This window comes from Candoia aspera, chromosome 7, assembly GCF_035149785.1.
Source record: "Candoia aspera isolate rCanAsp1 chromosome 7, rCanAsp1.hap2, whole genome shotgun sequence".
Classification (NCBI taxonomy): Eukaryota; Metazoa; Chordata; class Lepidosauria; order Squamata; family Boidae; genus Candoia; species Candoia aspera.
In genome coordinates, this window is record NC_086159.1 from 51,710,045 (window position 1) to 51,735,287 (window position 25,243).

At 38.4% G+C, this 25,243-nt stretch overlaps 1 protein-coding gene across 2 annotated transcripts in view; it reads left to right on the forward strand.

Moving 5' to 3' along the window:
• Nucleotides 1-25,243, forward strand: part of PRICKLE1 (prickle planar cell polarity protein 1) — a 67,314-nt gene that overhangs the window by 23,387 nt on the left and 18,684 nt on the right. Inside the window, exon 1 of one of the 2 annotated variants that reach the window (XM_063309403.1) lies at nucleotides 1,096-1,308. The exons of the other annotated variant lie outside the window; for it this stretch is intronic. The gene's annotated coding sequence lies outside the window, so the exon portion shown is untranslated. Of the gene's footprint in view, nucleotides 1-1,095; nucleotides 1,309-25,243 lie in introns of those variants that run through there. 2 annotated transcript variants of the gene reach the window in all.

The following is a 25,243-nucleotide window of genomic DNA, read 5'->3' on the forward strand; positions in this document are numbered from 1 at the left end:
TTTGCATTTCTTGTTTGAATTATTACTATGCTTTTTATTTTGAAAACATGAGCATGGTTAAAGAGGAATTATTCAGCAGGTTTGTTTTTATTCAAATTAAGGTGTGTGCAGACAGAAACTAATTGTAAGTGATGTACATATAATACTCTGCTATATAAATTTCATGGTTACAAAAAAACGATTCAGTGTATTTCTTTTTATGATTTAATGTTTATATTTTCTTCTAAGTGCTCTCCTGATTTGCACTTTTAAATTGTGTATGTTGGGCTTTTCATGTGGGTGTTATTGTCCATGTACATGCACCAAAATGCAAAATATGTTTGATGAGGAGAAATAATATAAATCTGGATAAAATTTAATTCCAAGTAATTGTAATTAGATGAGAAGTGTGCCAATGACTTTAATACTATTTATCCTATTTACTAAAAGAATAGAACTTTGCAGGAAACTCCAACATGGAGCCTTGGATTGAAGACAGAATATATGTTAATCCTGTCTTTTCACCAAAAAAATGAGGTATGCTGTTCAACATGCATAATAAAGGACTAGCTTATTCATATTGGTAGTGTATAGAAGCTGCTTTTTTTGCTTACATTATATGTAACTTTAGCTACCCTAAGCTGGTGGGTAGCTGTGCTGAATAATGCCAGACTAAATCATTCTCCTATTTCAGATCCTATTTGAGATGCAACTCTGAGAAGCAGCAGGACAGCTGCTTGCATAAACCACTCTACACATTTAGCTTTCAAACTGATGTGCCTTCAGTAAGCAGTGTCAAGTGTCTGGGGAGGGCTGGAATCCCAGAATTATTCTCTATTGAATTTATCAGTGGTTCCCTGTTAATGGTTTGCACATAACCTTATTTGGTCATGGATTAGCTCAGTGCCAATTGCCTTGATACTGATTTTCTGGAGTACATAATAAATCATTAAACCAGACAGTAGTAAGGAGTGCTTGAAATAGTTCAGATTTGTGTGTGTGTGTATTAAAGGAATAGGCTAGACCCACGACATGTCCCTGTCTAAGGCAAAATAAAATGACTGTCTCACTCATGGAAATTGACTGGACTACGCATGAATCTAATTTTTCCCCTGAGAATAGGACAGGGTCCTCTTGTACACTTGAGGGCAGTAAGCTGGCTTACGAGGCTAAGGATAAGTTGCATGACAGACATAGCTCTTCTTCAACATCTCATTGTTACTCTCTGCTCCCACTACAGTACAGATATAGAAGTGATGCCTCACTCAAGCTAATGGAAATGCAAACTTCAGATGCTGATACAAGTAATTCAGAAGTGATAATGTCTTGGTAAGCAATGATTCTATGATATTTGAAAATTATCCATTTATAGGCAAGATCTTGGATCTTAGGCAAGATGATGGCTTAATAACTCCTGGTAGTCCTGGAGGATATTAATTATTTAGATCCATTCCATACTGGCTTTCAGACTAATTTTATGCTGGACAGTAGATGAACGCATGTAATCCCATCACAGGAAGAAGTTGAGGCAGTATTCTGGATCCATTTTGAGACATGTTCCCTAAATTGAGGCATCCTAAAATGTAGTCTTAAGACATGCTGAACTTAGACATACCGTACACTTAGTGATATATGCAATACAGGCTTTTCCTGTTGATCTCTTTTATTGATGGGGAAACGTGGCTGTCCAGGGACTGCTGAATTATAACTTATCTCTCAGTATTAACTCTACTACATAGTCCTCTTGGCAATTATTTTTCAGCAACATTTAGGTATCATAGGTTCTCCATCCCTCCTTTACTGTTCAGAATGAAAGAAACCTAGCCTGTAATTAGCTTTAGTTCAAAATAATAGATCAACCATATTTTTTGCTTTGGAATTATTTATTTATTTCCACGATTTGTCTACTCGAACTCTAGGCAGCTTACAATATTGAAATATAAAAATAAAACAATAAAAACAATCTTCCTCTTGCTGTTAATTGCTGAGGACCCTCCCTTCCAAAAGGTCTATGAAACAGGATAATTTTCATTCTCTTCCTAACGCACAAAGGGTGAGGGCCATTCTGACTTAAATATGCCGTAGTGAGGGGTGCTACTGAGAAGGCTGTCTTATGCACTCCTGGCCCCTCAGAAGGCTGAGATGGTACTCCATCCTGCCTAAACTGAATGTAATAAGGACCCAACCCACTTAAGGCTTGATCACCAGCATCTTGAATTGGGCTTAGAATTTTACTGGCAACCAATGCAACTCCTGCAGGAGAGGTATTATTTTATTAAACCAGTTAGCATATGGTCAGCCACATTCTGTTCTATCTGCAACTTCTGGGTCATCTTCAAGGGCAACACCATATATGATGATCTGCAGAGGTCTAAATGCAATATGAGAAGGGCATGAGACACAGTCTCTTAGTGTCTCCTGGCTGAGGAAATGTTGCAACTGGCAGACCAGAGAAAGCTCTCCAATGCTTGTCTAGTCTTAGTCCTTCCCTCTATCTGCTGCCCTAGCAGGAACCATGAGTCCCAGAGAACCCTCTAGTGTGCATATCTTTTCATATAAAGGTAGTGCCATTCTGTAAAGAGCAATGGATCCCAATGCTGGGATTTAGTGTTGAATCTGTTCCAACCTATTCAGGCCTTCACAGTCTTCAGGCATTTAAGACTTCTACTGCATCTCTTGCTTTGCCTGGAGTATATATATAAAGCTGGGTATTGTCTCCATATTGATGATACCTAACCCCAAAGTGATTACCTCCTTCAGAAGCTTCATGCAGGAGAGGGCCAACTTCTGAGGCACCACACCTCGGAGTGTCCAAGGGCTTGCCTCCCCTCCCTGCCCCCAATAACACTGATTGGAACTGCCCACTCAAGAAGGAGTGGAACCACTGCCAGACAGTGTCTTTGACTTCTATCCATTCCAGTTGGCCAAAATGATACATTGGTCAGTGGTATCAAATGCTAAGAGTTCTGACAAAACCAGCAGGAGTGCACCACCATTATTATTGCCGTGATAATATAGCAAATTATCACACTTTATAACTGACTTGTGAATATAAAACCTAATGTGAATTATCTGTTGTTACTAGGATAATACACCTAACTGGTGTATACAAAGATACCTCAAATATAGAAGAATATGCAAATATAGTGAACAAAAATACAGTTGAAAAGTACTTTCTTCTTAACTAACAGATACGTTTCTGGCATAAGGTATGCTTTTCTCATATTTGTACAAAGAATCACTGAAAGCTATAGGTATGCCAATATTGTATCTCTCATCTTTGAGTGTAATACCTTATTGGGAAATCTGACAGATGAGTCAATATTGGCAGCCATCAGAATAGGTGGTCCTCAGTGCAGAGAACTAATGAACAGGTATCTTGAACAAAAACTCCTTATTTGTCTCTGACCACTGTCTTCCCTTTCACATCTACTTAAAAGTCCTAAATGTTAGTTTAGCTGAGAGTTTAGAGATAGTCTTGGTTCAAAGAGTGAACTGGAATGTGTAAAGTTCCTTTCTGTTTAAAGACGTTTTACGATATAGACACTTGATTTAGGACTGCAGTTGCAGAAACAGGCATATTTCCTGAAGCTGAGTGCTCTAAATTGTTTACATTTTTAATTTCTAAAAGCAATATACTATACAGTTGCTTTTATTTAATTAATTTGGAGAAAAGCCCAAACATAACTGATTAAGAAATCAAAGCACCCAGTTAAGATTAATGGATGGTACTGATTTGGGGTTTGAAGGATCTATATCATACCTTTCTTTTTTGCTATTTTGCACTATTTTTTCCTATAATTATACAGCTTGGTTATCATTCAACAGATGGTTCTATTATATTTTGAGTAAATGTAAATGGTTGCAATTAGCCACTTCATTTTAAACTGTGTATGAATCAAACTGCTGAAAATAAAATTGTGAGAGGCAAAGTTCACTTCTCCAGTATCCATAAACAAATATTTAATCTTCATGTTTCTGAATTTAAAAGATTGCACCAACAAAAAGTCCTGAGGAAGTCTAAGAATTATCTATAATGTTTTTCCCAATTCTACTTCTTACTACTAGCATAAGCATTTAAAACATGTTAAAAGAGAGCCAGTTTGGCATAGTGGTTAAGGCAGCAGGCTAGAAACCAGGAGACTGTGAGTTCTAGTCCTGCCTTAGGCACAAAGTCAGCTGGGTGACCTTAGGCCAGTCACTTTCTTTCAGCCCTAAGAAGGGGCAATGGCAAACCACTTTTGAAAAATCTTGCCAAGAAAACTGCTGGGATTAGTACCTGCAGGAACTAGCTGCTCCAGAGGAAATGCTGCAAAACTGTCTTCGCAGTTGTTACAAATTGGAAGGGGTGATAATTTAAAACCCAGGGTTCCTCCAGTGAAAAATGCTTATGATAGGATGCCACTGGTCAAACTCAAACTTTTGATACTATGTCATCTGGGCAGTTTTTAGATCTTCTACCAAGGATGAACTTCCTTCCTTCCTTCCTTCCTTCAGAAGAAGGAAGTGCATCTGAGCCTCTTTCTTAGATGTTGTTATGCAGGCCTCCCTTGCTGCAGCTACTTTTTATGTTGGGCACTATCCTCAGTCTTCTAAAATTGAAGGATAATTGAACACCAGGCTCTTGGGGTAAATCACCAGTCAGGCTCTTCAATCAAGCAAAATGTTTGATTTGTTAGGTCCCAGGTCTAGCTATCAAATCAGAAATTAACTAGTACTCAAATCTACCTTCCTAATGCACCTTGGTGGAATGATAAAGGCACAGTCCAGTTTTCATCAGTTGTGCCATCATACAAATAGGAAAAGCTTTTTTGGGGTGGGATGGGGCAACATGGTGGACAGTTTCCTATTGGTAAGAACACCTGTTTCATCTGCTTCTGTTCTTTGATTTCTCCCTTCATATTGCAGCCAAGGTGCCATGACACCATAGCATACCCCTCTCTACCCCTTCCAAGGAATAGTCTATTCCCATTCCCTTTATACAACCACTAGCTGAATTTTATTTACTCAAGCTTCTTGGCATAGCATCCTTTTAACAGATGTTTTAGCAGTCGCTATTGTACCATATCAAAAATTAGGGGGTTGTCTTAATCATATAATTTCCACAATGAAAACTGAGCTGATAAGTATCAACTCAGCTTCCCAATTAAGACAGCATCTAATTCTTCCTGGGGAATGCTTTAATTACAAATAAAATCTTAAATATTTTAACACTGAGAGATCATGATAAGCTTTTAAAACTGATATTTAATCTTACATAATTTAGGAAATGGGTTCCATCTGGTACTCCAAGAGTAGGTTTAAAAAACAACAGCAACCCCCTCTATATCTTTCCAGAATATTTGACTTTCCTCAGAGAACTTTGGTAGTTCTTGCTGGCATTCATGATATAAAGTAGAACAATCAGGTTAGCTTCCTCCTAGCCATGGCTGGTATATTGAGTAGAGCTAAAAATATAAACACCCAAATTCCCCATACAGTAACTAAGGCAAAGTATGTAATTGAAACAATTGCATATTGCTTTCCTATTTATCCCTCCTCTGCGTTTGTTTCCCTTCCCCTTCCATTTTTTTCTTCTCACTTTGGGACATATTTAATTATTTTCTATAAACCATTATTTACACTGATAGCATTCTGCAAATAAAGCAGTACTTGCTGTATTCCTAAATGTACTTGTGAGAAAATGAGCCCCTTCGAATTTGGTGTGTCTTAATTCCAAGTTAATGTTGTCAGAATTTGATGGGTTCATGGTGGTCTCTGAGCTTGGTTTTCTAGTTTAATTACCTAGTCTAGTAATCAAATGTTTGCAAGAGGAAAGTCAAGCTCAGACAACACCAAGAATCTCCACTACTGCAGTATTAATTTTATATACTTGCACACACACTTGGGAAGTGTAACAGGAATCTCTGGCAAAGCAAGCTCTAGAGATCCCTCTTAAATCAGCAACATACTATAGCTGACCAGAAGACGAAACCCTTCTAGCTCTAATAAAATGACATTCTCTCCTTGAGGTTAAGTAGTAAAAGAGGATATTGCTGGAGGTTTTTGTTCTTTGAATTCCCCTGAAAACAACACCTAGCTTTAGGAAAGGATATAAGCTTCCAAGTTCCAGAAAGAAATATAATATAGCCCAGACATCTAAGGGCAGTGAGTATTAGTGGGTCTAAGGATTTTATTTTATTTTGCTTGTGCCCAAAGCAAATGGCTGATTTCCTCCCAAGCTATTTTTCTCTTAGACCTGATCTCCATGTTGGTTGGCACAACAATTGTTCCTTTTGTAAGGAGTGCTGTTCTCTTCATTTACATTTGGTGGGATAGTTCTGCAGAAAGATGCTTCATGGGACAGGTTTACAAGAATCTGTGATACGGTATTTCATAACTTGTCTTATTTATTCGGGGTGCAAAGACCAAGCCAAGAGGACAGAGAGCACCAGCTGGGGGGTGTCAGCTGCCTGCCTGTGAGTGGAAACTCTCTCTCTAAACTCTGTGTTCTAGCTTTCTTAGGAATTGGGTTTTTAAAGACCCAAAGAAATTTGTTTAAAATAAAAGTGGTTTTAAATAAGATTAACACGTTTTCCACTTTTTTCTCTTGAAGCCTAATTCTTTTCTGTAAGCCTGACGCTTACATGTGTTTTCTTTGCTGTTGCATGTTCCTATTTTAAAGTTTGTCTTGGGGAAGTATAATTTGGCAACATCCTTTAAAAGACCTAGGGATCTTCAGATTGACTTCCAGGTACCCTTGTATTTCTTAAGTTGCATTTTCCTTCTGTTGGCATTGTTCCTATAACCCTGGCTGAGGGGAAGAAAAAGAAAGTGGTTACAGCAATTACTAGCTGATGGCAGTAACTGCTATATTACTTGGGCTGTCCTGGTTGGGTGGAGCAGGTCTGCTGGTAAGAAAGAGAGCCTTATAGCAAGTATGTGTTATTTTGCTATGAAGAGAGAAACATTGATGTACTCCTAGAACAGAAGATTAGCTCAGCTGGACTAAAAAAGAAAGCAGATCGTGTGAAAAGAATGGCCTTGCTAATGGAAAGCAAATAACCTCAGCTGCAGTTCTGCACATCCTCTTATAAGTAGGGATGTGGCTGTGTACAGAATTAACCAGTCACATTCAAACTGATGTTAAATAGTAGTCAGTACACACCTGCCAACAATTAAAGTAACTCTGATCAAGCCCATATAAAGTTCAACTGTTCTAGTAAGATTTTTCTGACGTTTACTCAGTTGCCTTTTAGAGCAAAAGCCAAAAGAAGGCATTGAATATACTATGGAATACAGTGAAGACAGTCATTAACAAGTGGAGAAAATATGGTACAACAGAGACATTACCAAGAACTGGATGCCCTTCCAAAATTGATGAAAAATCAAGAAGAAAACTGGTCCAAGAGGCTGCCAAGAGGCCTACAGCAACATTAAAGGAGTTGCAAGAATTTCTGGCAAGTACTGGTGTACTACATGTGACAACAATCCCCATATTCTTCATATGTCTGGGCTGTGGGGTAGAGCGGCAAGACGGAAGCCTTTCCTTACAAAGAAGAACATCCAAGCCCAGCTACCTTTTTGCAAAAACCTACATCAAGTCTGACAAAAGTATATGGGAAAATGTGTTATGGTCTGATGAGACCAAGGTTGAACTTTTTGGCCATAATTCCAAAAAGTATGTTTGGTGCAAAAACGACACTGTGCATCATCAAAAGTACACCATACCCATACTGAAACCTGGCGGTGGCAGCATGATGCTTTAGGACTGCTTTTCTTCAGCTGGAAATGGGGCTTTAGTCAACGTGGAAGAAATTATGAACAGTTCCAAATATCAGTCAATTCTGGCACAAAACCTTCAGGCTTCTGCTAAAATGCTGAAGATGAAGAGGAATTTCAGCTTTCAACATAAGGACCCAAAGCATAGCTCCAAATCAACAAAAGAATAGCTTCACCAGAAGAAGATCAAAGTTTTGGAATGGCCCAGCTGGAGCCCAGACCTGAATCCAATTGAAAATCTGTGGGTGACCTGAAGAGAGCTGTGCACAGGAGATGCCTCACAATCTGACACATTTGGAGAGCTTCTGCAAGGCGGAGTGAGCAAAGATTCCCAAGGCAAGATGTGCACTCCTATGCCAAAAGACTGAATGCTGTCAAAAAATCAACGCGTTAGTTTAAGGGTGTGCACACTTATGCAACCACGTTATTCTAGTTTATTTTCATTTTTTCCCCCTAAAATATTTCAGTTTGTCTTTCAGTTGAATTGTACAGCTTGTATGTTATATTAAAGGTGGAAAAAATTCTGAAGTGATTGATCTTGGTCTGATTTTTTTACATCTCAAAAACCTGGCATTTTAACAAGGGTGTGTAGACTTCTTATATCCACTATATATTTAAAATAATATGTACTTGAGACATTTATCTTTGTTACTGAAGTCCAAAACTATGTGGGCTAATAGTTTCATATAGTTCAACTTCAAGACTTTAGAGGTAAAACATACTGTCAGAATGCTTGAACAAAATATAAAGGGAAGATAATGGATAAGGTAAATGGATGAGATTGAAGAGATTACTGGAATATCTTTGATAGAGCTAGTATTATTACGGAGATTGGTCAAGTTGGTATTTGTTCATGCAGTCACCATTTTGGCTCAAAAATACTAAACTGATTCATCAGTAGGAGCCTAAGACTTGAGCATTATCAGGTTAATGTAACCCTGCAGGGAGATTCACTGATGTCCTACTCAGGTCCTGACTTTTAGCTCTAGAGATCCCTCTTAAATCAGCAACATACTATAGCTGACCAGAAGACGAAACCCTTCTAGCTCTAATAAAATGAGAGCTTCCTCCTCCTAGGTAATATAAGGTGATGCTTTAAAATGAGTTGAGAAAACTTTAATAATAAAATCACTGATTATTGCACTTTCGCTACTTTTTTGGATGCTGAGCTAAGGTAGATACCATAATATTCATTTCTGGTCAAGCTAAAGTTAGAATATTAGGATGGCTGAGAAAAAAGAGATGGTAAGAGAGCAGAATGGCATTCTTCCAGGCTGTGTTTACTTGAGAGCTCAAAACAGAGCCCTCCTGTTCAAATAAAGAAAGTAAATAGGCAGTGAAATGACCAAGCTCTGGCACTTACTTTTTATAGTCACTTTGCATCTCAGTTAAGTATCCTACTCTGGAGAGATCAATGGATGTTTACTGCAGCAGTTACAATAGGGTCATGATTTGGTTGTGGGGGAATGGGTGGGTAGGTGGTTATGGATACTTTGATTTATAAAGCCAAAACAAAATTGTTATAAAAAGCAGTTCACCTGCAACATCCTTTTTTGTGCGCTACGTTATTCCCTGTCATTGAATGATGACTACAGTTGGGCATTTCACACTATGCCCCTAGTAACGGTTGGGTAGATACATGGACCCTAGATTAATTTTGACATAGCTGTGTGACATTGACTTTATGCATTCTTTCACATATAGGCCAGTAGAATTGTTCACATTTCTGCATGTAGAATGCCCTGTGGAAATTAGCATGGTGACTGTGGTCAGTTCAAAGTATCTCTACAGTCTATATCTTTTGAAGTGCTTGTTTGATTGTACCATTGTCATACCAGTTGGAAGCAAGACTTCTCTTTACAATTGAGCCAGCTGATAACTATTGGTATCCTGGTGTGAAACTGACCTTTTGAACTGAGAAGAATCACTTCAGATAAGTAACAAGTGATGCGATAAAAATACCTAACTTTTATTGTTTGGTGTGTTTGTAACATTTAAAGTTCAGACTGCTTTTTAAATAGGAGCCTTTCTCTCACCTCTGCTCAAATGTAGATAACAGGGTATACATGTTGCAGTCTAGGCTCAGGTTTCTTGAATTATCTTAAGAGAGTGGAGTATTGGGATCAAATTGGCTCAGACTATTCTGCTTCTAACACATATCATGCTTCAAATAGTGTAAGATTAAAGTATAATTAGGGAAAAGGGAAAACTTTTAGGAATATGTTCCTGTGTCAGGTGGTATGAAAATATATCTTTTAAAGAAGAGGAAGGTTGCTACAAAGAAGGAGTGGATTTTCTTCCAATGGTTACTATTTCAGACGCAATCTAGTAAGGCAGGAGAAATCTTTGCACAACACCCACTGGGAGACAATTTCAGTTTGGGAGTTTTAAAACAATTTGGTTCTCTGCAATAGAATCATCAATGAAAGAAGGGAAAATATTAGTACTATGTAAGTAAAAAAACTACAAGTGTTCAGTTCTTCAGAATCTGTGCAAATTGTTGAAACAAACTCATATCTTAGAAGGCAACAAGTATATCTTCTAGATCAGTATTTTCAGCTTGACAACTTTAAGATGTATGAAGTTCAACTCCCAGAATTCCCTGCATCTAAGTTGTTGAGGTTGAGAACACTGATCTAGATGAAGAGCTATAATGATTGCTTTCTATTTTATCAGATAGATAAATGTATAGCTTGTCAGGGGAGCCTTTAAATACGTGCTTTTCATTTAAACTATTTTTATATAGTTATGCAGGAAAATGATAAATAGGAGTAGCTACAAACAGTTTCTTAGGAAAAGTAAATAACTCTATAGATAGACCTCTGATTACTTTACTTCCCTCCCATTTCTTTCATTCTTATCTCTACAGTGTGGAGCAGCCTTTCTCAATCTTTTGACCCTGGAGGAACACTTGAAATATTTTTCAGGCCTGGGAAAATCCCTGCACATTCAGGCTCAAATATAGGTCACAAGTTACAAAATTATTATATTTGTTTCATGTGTAGGCCTGTATGTATGCATTAACAGTGTTCTTAAACTAAAAATAGTGAATGAAACTTACGTCTTTAATGTGAAGTTGCCTGAATTTGAAATAATTTTTAAAATAAATTGTGATCTCTCAGGGAACCCCTAGTGATCTCTCATGGAACCCTGGTTGAGAAACCCTGGTGTGGAGCATAGAGAAATAAATCTAGAAGGGTTTTTTTTTTTGACTCTTGAAATGTAAGAATAGAATGGTCCTTATTCAAGAAGATAGAACATTGGCTGCTTCTATTAAAAAATATGTTGTTCTATTACTAAGTAACACTACTCCTGAATTTTAAAATAAGCAGTTGTTTTAAATAACAGGATATTATTGGGGAAGATGGGATATCTACTTTTCCCTAATATCAGAAGGCTATGTGACCAATTGTATGGATTACAATTCCCAGCCTCTGCAGTGTGTGTATGTGAGTTACTCTAGGATCTTTGCCAGTTGATAGAACCTTAACTGCCAGTTTTGGGGAGAGGAGAGATTCTTGGGTCAGAACTGGAGTAACAATGGAGGTTCAACATTTCACGTCTTGACTGAAATTTGTTTGTCATCTCCTGGTAAATGCATCTTCATTCCAGTTAATCAAGGCTGTAAGTCATTTATTTATCTACTAGGACTGAAGACTTCATTTGTTTTTTCAGAAAGACCAAAGCTTAAAAGCAGATACTTTGAAGGATCACTTACATTTAATCTTCATCAATTACATCAGACAAAGAATGATATGAAAGTCTGGTGCCAGTTAGACAATACTAAGTTTGTTGGACAAGTAGTCTGACCTGGCATATTGCAGAACTTCACTGAATCTCTACTGCTGTTGCTTTAGGTTGTTTTCTTTAGATCTCTCTCAGTCTTCTCAAGATTACATTAAGGATGAGATGAATCCTGAGCTATGCATAACAATTCATACAAGAGTATCCTTGCCTTTTAGCTGGCTGAACTGCATATGACAGAACTCCTTTTTTATTCCTCTTAACACATTCCAGGATAGCCTTGGGGAATGTTCCCTGAGCTAATAATTTGAATCTTGTTTAAACTAACTCAAAAGGGCGTATAGGAGTATAATTGGGAGGACTTAGGGAATATATAAAATTTCAAATTAGGGGATGGGTGCCTTTTGAATGACTAGCTTTGAGGAAATTGAATAATATGCTTTTAAAAAAAAATTGGAAATGGCTCAAAATAAGAGTGATGCATTCATTTAATTATACTGAGTATATAATATGGAAAGAAACATGGCTTGTGCCTAGAAGCAATTTTGTAGAATTTAAACTACAGTATCAGCAATCTTGCTTTTTTTTTTTTTTTTTTTGAGGGGAGGGAGAAATGTCATGGTTTTTGAAAGTAGTAAACTATTGCATTGATTTGGAGAAAAATATATGTCATTCCACTCTACCCCATATAAAATGAATAAATGCAAAAGGAGTCAGAACATGCTTGTTGAATACAGGGAGCATATGATCATAACTACTTAACAAATAAGAGGAAAAACACTTTTCAGATGTTGAATTGGCTATGGGTAGTAGATGAATATTTGTGTGTGGTCCCCTTTGTTGAAGATTTAATATGTTTCAACCTAAACATTTATTTGGAAATAAGTTGCACTGGAAATAAATTCTGTGAAAACAAAGTTTAGTATTATAGCCCTCTATCCAAATATTAAAAATAAGATTATTTGGTCTTGTAATAAACAGGCTGTTTTGAAAATATTAAAGAACACAACAATTTATTTTTTTATACTGACAGAAAAATAGCAATAGCATTACTGCAGGCTACATTACAGAAGATAAAAAATCTTGTTGTAGGAAGTAGCAGATACTTTCACCTAAAAATACGATATCTGACTTCTGGTGATACAGGACATTGTTCCCAGTACAGAGGAGAAATTATGAAAAGACACTCATAACAGAATTTGAACCAGACTTTGTTGTGTGCCAAAAATACATGGAATAAGCACCAACTTCATTAATTTCTACTTCTCTGAGTCTCAAGAAGAAATTGGTCATAATGAAGGAGAGCAGATAGGGATTGGTGGAAGTACAAAGTGACGATTCAGATATTTATAGTAGTTGCTACAGTTGACCGGCCTGGTTTCCTTTTTCACCTTGTGAAGCTGCATCCTTGGGTTCCCAGACTAAATTCCTGGATTCCATTTAAATCTGTGGTAACCAACTCATTATGACCTTTTTAAAATCAAGTCTTGTTCAACTCAGGATTACACAGTTGGCTTGGATCGAGGCTATTGTCTTTACTTTATGCTGATTAGTAGAAAATGACAGCCCTGGAAAAGATTGTTACCTTTCGAATTTTTAAATAATTTAGCCCCCTGCTTTGAAAATAAAACTGAATTTGCTTCCTGAGAGGTGAATGAAGAAAGGAGAACTCTGTGGCAAGATACAGTATATACAGCTTTTAGCTTTAGAAGAGTTAAGTAGTTTTTTGTTTTAAGATCCATCATCTGAATCATGTACAATATCATGGTGTAGGCTGGATTAATGCCTTAAGAAGTAAGGAATAAGATGTTTCTGAATACATATTCAGCTGAGGAATTTATTATTTCTGTTCACTCACAAACTTCTGATTTTTCTCCAATTATTCTGTTTCAACAACCTAATGTATGTGGATGGATTTTTAAACAGTTGCTATCATTTGACAGTGCATTCTAGTCCTGCCCTAGGCACAAAGCCAGCTGGGTGACCTTGGACCCATCATTCTTTCTCAGCCCTAGGAAGGAGGCAATGGCAAACCACTTCTAAAAAACCTTGCAAGAAAACTTGAGGGACTTGTCCAGTCAGTCATCAGGAGTTATAAACTGACTCGAAGGCGCACACACACACAAACTGAAAACAACTTGATGTTCTGCAAGTCACCCAGAGATCTGCATGTAGGTCCAAAACTGTTTCATATCCATTGTTGCATTATAGGAGTGTGTCACATTTAGTCACCAAATGCATAAACAAATTTAAAGGATTCCTAATATGTAATTCAGAGGAATGTGCAGTGTCCCTTTCAGTCATATTGGCCTGGAAAATTATAACCATAATGTGTTTTGTCTTGAATAGGAAGTGAACTATTACATCAGAGTCTATGCTTCACTTTACAGTTTTAGCTCTTAACTCAAACTTACATTCTGTGGGATATAGATGTTTGGAGAGGTGGCCTTCCTCAGTGAAAAAGGAAGAAGACTAGGAAAGATATCTGGGAAAAATAACCTTTTACTGGTAACAGTGTCCAGATAAGTGGTTAAGGCACCAGGCTGAAAACCAGGAGACTGAGAGTTCTAGTCCCACCTGAGGCATGAAACCCGGCTAGGTGACCTTGGCCCAGTCACTCTCTCTCAGCCCAACTTACCTCACAGGGTGGTTGTTGTGGGGAAAATAGCAGGAGGAAGGAGTATTAGGTATGCTCGCCACGAGTTATTCATAAAAATAATAAAGGTGGGATAGAAAATAATAAATAAATAAATAAATTTGAACGCTAATATTGGGAAATATGAATCTAAAGCTAGTTAGTTTTCTTAGCTAACATCTAGCTAAATTTTTCTAGCTAAGTTTTCTTAGCTAACATTTTGTTTACAAAGTTTCACGTGGCCCCTAGTCTGAAGTCTGAGTCAATAATGTCCATATTGGCATGTTCCTGAGTGCCAAACTCCCTGTCATATGTAATTTAATTATATTTAGAGCCTTTTAATAATAATAATATAAAAGGTAGCATGCTGCAGAGGACACCATTAGATTTTCAACAATATCCTTGAGCCCTATATATACTCCAGGTGCATTCTTAGAAAACATCAAGGTGACTGCCTAGTTCTTTGTTTGCCTTCTAGTACATTGTTTTGGATTGATCACACCTGCTAGGCAAGCCATTTTATAAGAGTGCCTATAAAGTTGCCCTCAAAATTTAAAAGTTTCTATTCAAAAAGTTTAAGGGCCCTTAGTACAATGCAATTATATTAAGCATGTATAACTATTTTTTAAATAGTGATTTAATCATTCATTGTATGACAGATTGAGAAAACACACACACAAATGTATTCCAAAATGTCGCAAGAGATTGCTCTTAAAGTGAGTTGCATCTGCATATTATATGCATTGATACGTATTAGGAGTGTGCATATGGAATGGCATTATTGAGATGAGGTGCTTCGCCTTGACCTGTCAAGGTGCTCATTCTTGCCCATATGTGTGTGCTGCTACTAAAAGAGGGCATGCTTGGTTTCTTCCCTTCCACACTTCCCTAAAGTGCATGCATGTATGTTGCCCCCCAGATCTTATTCAGCTGCATTATAATTTTAATGGTCAGTAAAATTTTGGTGAATATAATTCATTAAATTTTATCAAAATAGCAGAAATACTTATTCTGATGTATGTTAGTATATATGTAGTTTATTTAGAAGCTCTGCATATTTCTGTTTAAATATGTAGTGAATTAGACAGCAGGACAATAGTGTTACTAGCATTCAGTTTGCTTTATTTGGTCCCACCTCCCCATGTATCAGCCTGAGGATTTCGGGGTGGTATTTCCCTAGCAGAACTGAAAACAATTAGCAGCAATTCCATTGTGTGAAAGGCCCTTCCTGCTTTCTCGCCCATAATAAACTTACAGCAGCTGAAAGCTCAGAGGGAGTTTGGCAGCTGATTGAAAGTGCTAGGAACACTCCTTTAGCCTTTGCCCATGTGGCCAACAGTCTGTTGGTGATGTGTGTTCAGTTTAGGAAGGGTTGTGAAACACATTAGCAAGTCATTGAAGGTACATCAAAGTGAGAATAGGAAAGCAATAAAAGGGAAGTGATGGTGCATCAGTCTATATCAGTCCATCGGACTAAGGGAAGGCTATAAAAAGGTTTTAGTTGATCATGTTAATATGTTTTCCAATTAATGGATTTTGTTCTTTACCTTGAATGAGTTATAAAGACTCTTTCTGCAGGTAAGGGATGCCAGGTTTAATCTCTGATATCTTCAGGTATGGTTGTAAGTCCTCAAAGTGGAAGTTCCAGGTGCTGTAGACAACAGTGGTTGGATGCTTCCTACCCTGAACTGAACTAATAGAGGGAATGTATTCAGTAATGAATATTTTAAACAGTTGTATTGTCAAGTCAAGGAAAGTGTTGCAAAAAAAGTTGCGCATAATCGTATATACTGTATATATACAGTATATTATCACTATGTATGAAACTATTATACAACCGTAATAAATGCCTCCGTAATAAATATATACATCTCAAACCTCCGTAATAAATATATACATCTCAAACCCAGAATGTCTAGTTGACAATGAAAATTAATACTTAAGCTATACTGATCAGTTTTAAAAAACTTAAGTTGCAATTCCTTTAATCACACTGGTTTAATGGACATAATTTCCCTCCACAAAAATATGGCTTAGTATGATTAAGGCCACACATATTGCTAAGCTGTAAAATGGTTTGCTTCACATTGTCTTAACCTTATGTGTGAACCAGCTAATTTTGTCTTATTAAAAAATAATGGTTGAGCCATCCATGGTTGAGCATGATGTGTGAATCCAGCCAAAGTGTATACAGTATATACTGATGCCATAGAGATTAATAGTTTTATTAACTTGCTAATTAACTGGAGACACAAGTTATGTCACATTCAGCTTTGCTGTAACTCAGCCCATTGCTTTATTTTCTGTCTACATGCTGTTTGAAATAGTCTGTAATTTAACATGGCCATGTTAAGGTCAAGAATACATATACAGATTAAATAAAAGCAGGGTCTTTGAGCATGGTCATGTTAAAAGAGGTGATTCAAGACTAGAATAGTTCTTTCATTGATTTATTAGTAATATCATTTAATCTAACTGCAGTTATTTTGATATTTATGATTTGTTCTAGCAAGTGTGTGTGTGTGTGTGTGTGTGTGTATATAAATTTGTCTGTATCTTGGAAGCACATTTAGTACTTTGATAATAGGCTTATTAACATGTTAACTAGTTCGCTGTGCATTTATCCCCCATGTCAAAGTCATGTAGCTTCTCTCACCATCTTTGCTGCATTCATCATAATTTCTACATAAGGGAGCAAGGTCCTGTCCTCTTGGTATCTCCCACCCAGTATGGAACCATTCAGAGTGAATATCTACAGGAGAAAAGCTTTCATGCATACAACCAAGCTGGGACTCTACTGAAATTGCAAATAAATAGGTAAAAACAACATCTGTGGTAAATAGGTTAATGTCATGGGTGTCTGGGTAAAAAACAAAAACAAAAGAAAAGCTGTGTGAGAAGCTGAAGCTTAACTCATGGTGACTATGGGCATACCATCATGTTGTTTTCTTCCCAACAGTGTAGTAATAAGCCCATGCCTTCTTCCAGGGTGTTTTCTCCATGTCACAGTCATAGTTCTCTTGCTGGTCTCCCACTCAGTTAGAAGCCAGGCCTACCCCTGCTTAGCTTTTATGCACACACAAGCTTGGCCAGTGTTGCCACCTATTGAAACGTATGTGGCTTAACAAAATAATTACATTTGTACTCTAGCTTCACTAACCAGATGATCTCTATATGTCATCTCCAGTTAGTCCTTTGAGTTCGGATTAGCCCAGTCCAATTTATCTAAAGAGCACAAGGTTAGGAAACTTGTCATATTCCCTGCATATAAAGTTTTGTTCTGTAGTACTGCATTTTGAAATGTTAATCTGAAATATAGCTTCAGCTATTACCAATTCTGTGAATTCTATGATTTTTTTTTGCTGGCAACATTTTCACCATCATTTCTGAAGAACATTATAGATTTAGCTACAGCTCATGGCATTTCATCTAATCAAAGCATTTAAGATACTGCTGAAAACATTAGTATGGCTAACCTCTGATCACAAGTAGGGATAACTTCTCTTTGGATCCCATGGTGATAATGTACCTTATGAAGTGTGCTGTTATATATGCCTTGCACCTGGGCTATGTGTGTGTGCAGATTAAATGAGTCAACAAAGATGTAAGTTGATTGGTATCTAGAAAAAGTTATAGTGATCCATCTAGCCTGGAGGTTCATGTCTGATAGCGAAGTGATTAGTCTAGATAAAGATGCGTTAACAAGGTGTACTTCAAGGTTCTGACACATCCTGTCAGCCTTGAGCTATTAAAGAGGTTCTTCTGACTTGGATATACTTCAGTAGGAAAAAAAAGTTAGCATTAAGATAATTTTTGTATATATGTGTGTTAGATTAAAACACACAAGAAGAATTAAAAAATAGAGCCATTCCTGACTCTAAAGAATATAGAATAAAGACTCTTAAAGAATATTAAGTTTTACTTTGCCTACCACACACAACTGTGAAAGGATAGAATTTCTTAATGGGTGTTTCTTGATTGTCAGTGGTAATGCATATTTTGATGCTGTGTAATACCACTCAGTTTACATAGTAGTGTACAAAGTAAAAAGATTTTTTTTTTTAAAAAGTAGGAAAAATGTTAATTTAAATCTAACGAGAAGACATACTAGAAGCATAGTCTCAAAGGCACTGATTTCTCCCACATTCAGATATTTACATGTTAGAGAATGGGCATTCAGCTCAACTGAGATTATCATTGTCTGTCTTTGTTGGCAAGACCATGTCTCCAACCTAGAGGTCTTGGATCATGTGAAGTCCACCATCATTGAGCCCCTGATTATCAGAGCCCAGATGTGGTAGGTGAGACACATGATCAGAATGGACGACCACCGTATGCCTTGCCAGTTGTTCTATGGTGCACTGGAGACTGGGAAGAGACCTTGAGGTCAACAGTGCAAGCACTACAAAGACACTGTGAAGGAAACCCTATGCCACTGTGACATCCAGCCAAGGGAACTAGAAGCTGCGGCTGCTGACAGAACCCGCTGGTGAGCCCTGTGGTATGAAGCCTCCACCAGCTTTGAAGACAGGTGCTGCCAAAAACTGGTAGACCATAAGCAGCATCACAGAATAACACCCACAGTTATTACAACAATGGACTTCCAGTGCCCCAGTTGTGCTAGACTTCTGGGACTGCAGAGCCAGAAGTGTGTCTTCTTCAAACCCGAAGGACTACCTATATATGAAAACTGCTGTACGTCATAAATATATTGAAAGGATATTTAATCACAATCCCTTTTGTAATGCATAGCAATATTTCTTGGAGCCAAAGAGTATGATGTTAAGGATTTCGTTCTGCATTCTGGAGTGAAATCTAATACCAAATGGAATTACTCTGTTCCCAATCACTTGGTCCTAATGCATTACTATGAATTCTAGCATATTATTTAGCCTCCATCCTGATCCCTGAGACCTCTACCATGTGAGATACTGGCTCAGAAAGATAGGCAAATACATACCTAGAAAATAATGCTTCTCAGTGCTCAGGTATTTGTTTTTAATATCTGAAGTAAGCTAATACTTATTGACTAATGGGGTTTTGTTTTATGGGAAAGATAAAATTATTGCTAAATAATTTGGAATCAGAAAAATATGCTGCCTGATGCTGATCTATTTTCGTGCATATCAAAGTTATTCAGGTTCTATTAGCTGACTATCATGCCTTTAAAAGTATATCAGTTATTTAGAGTCAATTGATGAAAGAACTCTACGTATTTAGAACAAGACTAATATGGGGTATAGTATACAGCTGAACATAGGAAGCTGCCTTATAGTAAGACCAAGTAATTCAGTATTGTTTATCCCAACAGTAAGGAACCAGTAGCGCTTTAGATGTCCTGAACTACACAGCCAATGATGAGGGATGCTGAGAGGATTTCTGAGCATGGATTTTCCAGTCCTCCCTGGAACCCAATGCCTTATGTATGCTCTAATACTAACTTGTCATGTGCCACCATGACATAAATCTCAATAGATCTATCTATCCGGAAATATCCATAGTTGGCAAATAAAATGTATTTTATACTATAGAGGGAACTTTCTTGGGCTCATACTCACATCTAGTTTTTTGCTAATTGTTGGTACAATGAATCAAAAATATGTAATTGGGATTTGGGAGGAGGGCTTCTACGTAGAAATGAGCTTCAAATATAATTATTAAACATGGTATACAAGTGTAACATCTTATTGAATCACAAATAGTAATCTACTTTATAAAAATATTTGTATTTGCTAAATCCTATTACATTTGAGTGTCATTCATATATACGTATGTATGTATGTATATGTATATATATAAGTACATATATATGTGTCATTCATATATGTGTGTGTGTGTGTGTGTGTTTGTGTATACATTCTGTATGAACATAATAAAAATCATCAAATGTTTGTTGTTTTCTTGATATCTCTTGTATAAGGCAAGCATGTGATTCTTAACTGCTACAGGCCAAAAGGAAATAGGTGGAGCTCGATAAAATAAATACTTCCTGCTTAGCTAGTAATCACTTTGGGGGGCCACTTAATCTTCCCTCCCCATGACTTATGACTCACTTCTTTTCCTTTCCAGAATGGATTCACTTGTACAATAACAATGCTTTTCAGAGATGATTGAGTCTTCTTAGCATCCTGTGGATATGTCTGTCTCACTCCAATTTAATTCTTGTAGGAAGCACTTAATAGTTTCTAGACTTTCAGCCCATCCAGCAAAAAAGATTGTAAAATTGTAGTGTAATGAAGATAAAAATGTATTAAATAGTTTCCAGTTCCCAGCAAATCTGTTACTGTATTTTTCAGTTGTTTGTATAGCCAAAATATTCCTGTCCATCCATCCCATCTTTTAATATAAATGATAAATAGTGAATCAGAAATTGGCAGGAACGAAGTAACATCCTATCTGGAAAAGGTCATTTGATAATCTTGCTGCATATACCAAATCTTTAGGAATCTGTACTGTATGAAGCCACTGAAGTAATAGGGAAGTGTATTAGTAATCATTGTTCTAATAATACACATTGTATACATTAACAATTTCAACAAACTTCACTAATCATTAGGAGTGAGTAAACAGATGTATGATTGCTCTGTTAGAATATATTCTCCAGATTAAGATTTATAGACCCTCCATTATTTGCATGTTTTAGGATTTTAGGGTACATTAAAATAGAGTAGTATAAATTATATTAAAACAAAAGTGCTTGGCTTGGAATTACAAATAGAATGTTTTATTCTATGGAAGGGACCAGCATTAGAGTGCATACATACCCTTGATACATAAAACGGATAAACAAACAAAAGTATTTTTATAATTGTGAAATATTACACGAAGTTGGTGATTTTTAAAGACAAAATATATGGATTTTTTAAAACATAGAATACATGTTTGTAAAGTATATTCTTTGAAATCTGTTTTGAATCCCTTTTTAAGAAGAGAACACTGCAGAGGAAAAAATGTGTACTGCAAATCACAAAGATATCTTAGCATTTCTCCTAGTGTTTTATTTTATTCTAAGTATACTGGAAACGTATGCTAATTATTGGAGACACACAGGCACTGGTGCTTAAAAAAACTATTAAGAAAACACTGGGGTAAATGGCTCCCCTTAACAGACAACAGGCATGTCAGTAATTCCTCCCATTTTGAAAGTTCATCAAGTTGGTTTAATGCTGGCAAGTATCCAAGTATGTCTGAATTATAAATACTATTGTCTGACCAAGGCCAAGTCTTGTTAACTATTGGGCCTACTGACTTAACTTTCAGCTGTGTTGCGCTCAAATAACAACTTTTTTTCCCCTTTTCCTTGTTATTTGGCAGTGGAAACCTACTTCTGCTACTGAGTTTATATATTAACAGCTGAATGTATGCTACACTGAAGCTTACAATGAGGTCTGTTGTTCAGCTGGATGGAAATGTTTGTTTAGATAATTTTTATACCCAACTTCTAGGAAATGCTTTTAAGTGTTTCTAAAGCTTCAGTACTGTACTTTATATATCCCTTTGTTTATTCATACATTCACATTCTGATTTATAATTTGTAATTCATTTATAGCACCAAGCTTAGGTGCTGTTAAGCACTGGGAGTTAAAACTGTACTGAACTGTACTGACCCTTTGATTGAAGGCAGTGTGAATGCAGATTGAAACCTTTGGACCTTTGTGTACCAGCCAAGTAGAACCAAATTTAAGGAATCCTTACCATTTGTTTGTTTGTTTGTTTGTCAGTCATATTTTTATTAATGCCCATCTCCCCCACTCAGGGGACCCTGGGCGATTCACAATAAAACAGTATAAAATTCAATAAAATCAGAATAATATCAATAAATATACGTATAAAATATAATAAAATCCAAGTGATGGCAGATCTAATTCCACCCAAAGGGGACAGGACCAGTTTCGGCAGGACTAGGGAACCAAGCAACCCCAAGAGTGGCTTTTCCTCTCTCCACTCCAGGCATGGTGACAAAACCAAGTCTTCAGCCATTTCCTGAAGTCCAGAAGAGAGGAGGCCAACCTCACTTCCTGGGGAAGGATGTTCCAAAGGGCAGGAGCTGCTGCAGAGAAGGCCCGCCTCCTGGACCCTGCCAGGTGGAATTCTCGTGCAGACAGGGTCCGTAGCATGCCCTCTCTGCATTACCGGGTGGAACGGGTTGATGTAACGGAGATGATACGGTCCCTTAGGTAACCTGGACCCATGCCATGTAGGGCTTTAAAGGTGATAATCAACACCTTGAATTGGACCCAGAAGCAAACTGGCACCCAATGCAGCTTGCAGAGCAAGGGAGTAATATGTGCTGATCTTGAGGCACCAAAAACTGCCCGCGCGGCTGCATTTTGGACCAGCTGTAGCTTCCAGATACTCTTCAAGGGTAGCCCTATGTTGACCACCACATAGTAGTCTATATGGGAGATGACCAGGGCATGAGTGACCGAAGGGCTTCTCATGCCAGGAAGGGGCGTAACTGGTGCACAACATGAAGTTGCGAAAAGGCCCTTCTGGCCATGACTGCCACCTGCTCTTCAAGCAGGAGTCGTGAGTCCAAGAGGAACCCCCAAGTTACGCACCGGATCTGTCTGGGGCAGTGCAACCCAATCCAGAACCAAAGATGGCAAATTCCTAGGAGCCAAGGGGCCATTAACCCACAGCCACTCCATCTTACCAGGGTTCAGCTGAAGCCTGTTGTTCCCCATCCAGACCCCCACAGTCCCCAGGCACCTGGAAAGGGTGGTCACAGCATCACTTACTTCATCCGGGATGGGAGTTGTATAGTTGAGTATCATCAGTATACTGATGATACCTCATCCCATGGAGACGGATGATCTCTCCCAGTGGTTTCATGTAGATGTTAAAAAGGAGAGGGGAGAGTACCAATCCCTGCGGCACCCCACAAAGGAGGGGCCATGTGGCCGATCTCTCCTCCCCTATTAACACTGACTGGGACTGGCCCTGGAGGAAGGAGGTGAACGCTGCCCACCCCCAACTCCCTGAGCTGCCCCAAAAGGATACCATGGTCGATGGTATCGAAAGCCACTGAGAGGTCAAGGAGAGCAAGGATGGATGCACTGCCTCCATCCTGCTCCCGCCAGAGATCATCCATAAGTGCGACCAATGCTGTTTCTGTCCCATATCCAGGCCTGAAACCTGACTGAAAGGGGTCTAGCTAATCCACTTCCTCCAGGATCCTCTGGAGCTGCAGTGCCGCCACCTTCGCAACCACCTTCGCCATAAAAGGGAGGTGGGAGACTGGACGAAACTTATCCAGCACGGTAGGGTCCAGTGATGGTTTCTTGAGGAGGGGCTGCACAAGCACCTCCTTAAAGGCTGTTGGAAACACCCCCTCCTGCAAGGATGTATTTACCATCAACTTGTCATGAGTACTGATGGTGAGCAGGAGGGGGCCTCTATCCAGGGGGGAAAATGCATGCGTAGTACTGAGGAGTTAAGCGCCATTCAAAGAGACACAGATCAGACCCGCCTTAACTTTTGGGGTTTATCTGTTTGGGTTTTTCCCACGCTTCTTCAGTTTGTTAGGATTTTCTGTCTAATGTAGCAGTAATAAAACACTAGAGACCTACTCCTTGTCTCAGCGTGGTTCCTGGCTGTTAGGACACAACTTGACCCAACCACACGTCACCTCCCGAGCTGTCTTCACCAGCCAGGAGGGGCATGAGTCTAACTGACAGGTGGTGGCATTTACAGTCCAGAGGATCTTGTGCACTTCCTCAGGTCCAACAGTATCAAACTGCTCCCAGATAACTGGGTAAGTACATTCCCTAGGCATCTCCCCAGACCCTGTTTCACACTTGGAGTCCAACTGAGAGCAAATCCGAGCAATTTTATCCTGCAGATGCTCCAAAAACTACTCAGCATGGCCCTATAGATGATTTTCCGGGACCCCTTTCCCTAACAGGGATCGAGTGATCCTAAACAGGGCTGCTGGGTCGCATTCTGCAGATGCAATAAGAGCGGAGAAATACGTTTTGCTGCTCTTACCGCCACAAGGTAGACCTTAATTGCGGCTCTAGCTTGTGTTCGATCGGGTTCAGTCTTTGTTTTCCTCCAGAAGGAAGACAAAGTTTTCCTTTGAATTGGCTTTTCGAATTACGGGCCAAGTAGCACCGATCTAATTAACCCACTCATTCATGGAGCAGGGTTCAGGAATCCCTTGCGGTTTGGTGCAAACTCCTGACCATTTGCTATTTGAAAGGGGCAAAATCCTGTGCTGATTTACAGAATTATTGTATGCTACTTTTTCCATTGATGCCTTTATGAATGGTTATTCCAATTCTTTTCCTTGTTTATAGAACAGTGCCTTTTTCTACAGAAGTGCTTAACTTAATTTGGCTTACATCCTGACTAGCCACTCTTCTCCAGAATAGCTTAATTTCCAATGATTGCATCTCTATGAACTTAACATTTCTGTCTCTCAAATGTGGGGCATTGGGGTCATCAGTGATTGATCTGTAGTGTGACTACTGCTTAAGGAATTAGAAACTGTCTAGGGGTCAAGTAGCAAAGCCTTTAATTTTTAGCCAGGAGGGTTTTCTCTGCCCAATACTGGATGGAGTTAGGGGGTAGGTTCATCCAAAATCATGTTCATAAATATGCAAATGAAAACAACTCTCTGCAGACTTTCTCCCCTTTCTGCTCTTAACTGCCCTCAGTTCCTGAAAACAGTTGCTCTCTATTAGTTATTTGGAGCAAAGCCGCTCAGAGTCACTGGCACAGTGAAGTGGGGGGGTGTATAAATTTGATTACTAAACACAGTTTGGTGTAGTGGTTAAGGCATCAGACTAGAAACTGGGAGTCCGAGAGTTCTAGTCCTGCCTTAGGCAGAAAGCCAGCTGGGTGACCTTGGGCCAGTCTCTTTCTTTCAGCCCTAGGAAGGAGGCAATGGCAGACCACTTCTGAAAAACCTTGCCAAGAAAACTGCAGGGACTTGTCCAGGCAATCTCCGAGAATCAGACACGATTGAATGGATTAAAATAAGAGGAAGAGGAGGAGGAGGAGGAGGAGGAAGAAGAAGAAGAAGAAGAGGAGGAGAATAGAAAAGAATAGAAAAGAAACTTTGGTTCCCTTCCCTTAAAACCCAGTGCACGGAGTCCTTGGGAGACAGCCTGTTCTTCA